The 3,151-nt window shown below is 26.1% G+C and overlaps 1 long non-coding RNA gene across 1 annotated transcript; it reads left to right on the plus strand.

Moving 5' to 3' along the window:
• Positions 1-2,245: 2,245 nt before the first annotated feature.
• Positions 2,246-2,710, plus strand: LOC135925676 (uncharacterized). Its single transcript, XR_010571707.1, has 3 exons — positions 2,246-2,317; positions 2,378-2,475; positions 2,586-2,710. It is a non-coding gene; the product is annotated as an uncharacterized LOC135925676 (long non-coding RNA).
• Positions 2,711-3,151: the final 441 nt, after the last annotated feature.

The raw sequence follows: 3,151 nt of genomic DNA on the forward strand, positions 1-3,151 counted from the left end.
AAAATTATAATTTTTGGAAGAAAAAATACATAAAATAAAATCCATCATTTAAATTATCTTTGTTCCATAAATATACTTTGCATAATCCAACAAATAACAGCCTTTGTTCTACAAAAAGTGAAAATGAATACTTGTTTATCATTTTGGAATTTTGTAAGGCTAGTTAATTTTGAAAAAAAGGAAGGGGAAAAATTAAAATTGCTTAATTAATTTCGATAACAAAAAAAAGGATGCTAATTAAAATTACTTAAATAAGCTGTAAACATAAGAATTTCAAATGCAATTTTTTTAAAATCTAACACCAAGTTTTATGAATTAAATAAGTATTTTACTCAAAAAGTAAAATTGAATTCTGCTCATTTTAAAACTTAATATTTTATATAGTTTTTAAAATTAAAAAAAAATTTGCTTCCCTAGAAGTAAACTTAACGTTTAGTCATTGATTCTATCATAAGACAATCCATGATGTTATAAAATAACTAGTAAAAATAATTCATTAAATAATCAAGTAAAATTCTTCGAGTAATTAAATCGCGTAGATCCTCGAATAATATTAAAAACCACAAATAATAAAAAAAATTCAAAATAGTATAAAAAAATTCGAATAAATATAAAAAGATCAAAGTGATTTTTATTGTTTGTTTCCAGTTTCCACTTCATATTGTAAAATATTAAAAATAATAACTCGTTTCGGCATATGCCAATGACAACGAATTAAAAAACAAGAGTATTATATATCTTTCTTGCAAACATAAAATAAAAATGATATATTTATAAAAATTCAACAAATGATAAATATATACAATTTAAAATTAATTTAAAATTACCTTATTAAATTTTTCCATGGTTAAGCGATGTGATAATAGCATAGATGTATTATTTATCATTATTTGTTGATATTTAAGCTTAATCGGATGTCGTTATTTTCGAAGTTACTAAAAATTATAATTCTCAACTCAAGGAATATATAAAAGAAAATTTTTTAATTAGTTGAAATATATTTAAAATTAAACAAATATTTGAAGTAAAGAGTAGGATTAAAGTTAGATAGATATGGATTAGGGTTAATTAAAGGCTTGAAGAAAAATTAACATTTTTATTAAAAGCATATCAAATTTAACGGCATGTGATTATAAATAGACCAATTGAAATTTAAATAAATCAACTGCTCTAACGGCCATTTCCTTAAGTTGAATAATTATTATAAATGAGGTTAAACTCTAATATTAGAGAAAAATCCCAAAATATTTAACAATTTAAAAATAGAATATTTTAAATTTTGAGGAAAAATAAAATGGTTTTCCTAATAATTAAATATAATTTATATTCATTAAAAATAAAACAGAATGTGAAAAAATTTAAACATTCTTTATTATTAAATTCGAATTTTATTATATAACTTTTATGTGACTGCCAGAGAGACATCCCTATCCCACCCCATCTTACTTCCTACCCTCACCTAGCCCCTTATCAGATTAGAATTATCAAAAAAAAGGAAATCCAAATCATTACCCTTCTCCTAGTCTTCACCCCCTAACATTCTCCAATTCCAATGTTCGTCATACCCCACCCCTCCTGCGACAAAATTCCCTGGGCTTTAAGGAAACTGAAGTCAAAACTAATTAGCAATAAAAAAGGATATAAAATAAGATACGATTAATTTGGAGTTAATGCTAATGTATAATTCGAAAATTTGAAATAATTGTATATAAATAAATTTAAACATCTTTTAAAAATCAGTGCCAGTTCTTATATAAACTTTTTTATTATTAATTTTAAATGTGAAACAAAGTCTCCTATCACGGAAAGACGGGTAAGGCGAAGTTAACGCCCCCGGAATCTTAGGAGTGCATTTTAATTTACTGTGAATTATTTAATAATCTTAAGATGAGGGGTGGGGCAGGGGCAAATATTTAAATAAAAAAAACACATAGATAATATTTTATTTTATTCAAAATTCCTAGGGAAAAAATATTATACACTACTTTATATTTCGCAATATCTACTATGCATTCCCATAACATCTGTCGCCTTATATTCCATATTCTTACTTATCTAATACACAGATTTATATAAAACCTCCTGGTTTCACGGTCATTTGATATGTACTCTTACCTTGGCGAGGCACTCCGTTAATCAACAAATTTCCCTTGTCTCCTTCTATTTAACCCATCAAGCATTCATTCTCTTTCGAGCTCATATATATCCTTGCATAGCTTTATAACTTTGTCTCTCTAAAGGTCTACACGAACAGGGGGGTAGGAGAAATATCATCTATTCCATATATTTCCAAAAGCAAAGAGAATCCAATTAAAAGGTATTAATAAATTATAAATTCGTTTAGCTACTTATTAAATGTAATATTTGAAATAAATAGCATCTACATCAAAATTAAACTCCAACAGATGGGAGGATGAGGTTGTTACTGAGGATAGTACCGTACATAATGACATAACAAAATATTTAAATCTTAAAGTAACCATTTTTGATAAGTATAATTTAGCATAATTTTAAGATGCATATATTACAATTAATATAAATTTAAATTACTAAATTTATTATTATTGGTTCACTTTTATTTAAAGATTTCAATTAAAGAAGAGGATATACTTCAAAAGGATGTCCTACTTTGGTGGAAACGACAAGAAAAAGATTTGCAAAAGCTATCAAGATTAGCAAGAAAAATATTAGGAATTCCTGCAACTAGTGCTACTTCTGAAAGAGGATTTAGCATTGCCGGAAGGTTTTGAAGAACGTGTTTGAATCCCGAAAATGTGGATTTATTATTATTTTTGCATTATAATTACTTATAATATTTATTTATATTTTATAAATATTTTATTTGATAAAATAAATTATCCATAATTTAAATTGAATATTTTTTAAGCTTAATATAGTAATTTCCTAAATTATAAAACTTATAGAGACGTAATGTTGAAACTATTTTCATTAGATGATTAAAATAGCGGGCTTGGGTAAAAAATTTTTTATAAATAATGGGCGGGCGGGTAAAAAATTTCTGACTAATGTGCGGGCGGGCAAGAAATTTTAGACTAATGGGCGGTCGGGCGGGTAAAATTTTTTAGATTAATGGGCGGGCGGGTATATTTTTTTGAAAACTATGGGCGAGCTGGGCGGGTGGGTTAAAAAA

Source organism: Gordionus sp. m RMFG-2023, chromosome 3 (genome assembly GCF_954871325.1).
Source record: "Gordionus sp. m RMFG-2023 chromosome 3, tfGorSpeb1-WG-v2, whole genome shotgun sequence".
In the NCBI taxonomy this organism is placed as follows: Eukaryota; Metazoa; Nematomorpha; class Gordioida; order Chordodea; family Parachordodidae; genus Gordionus; species Gordionus sp. m RMFG-2023.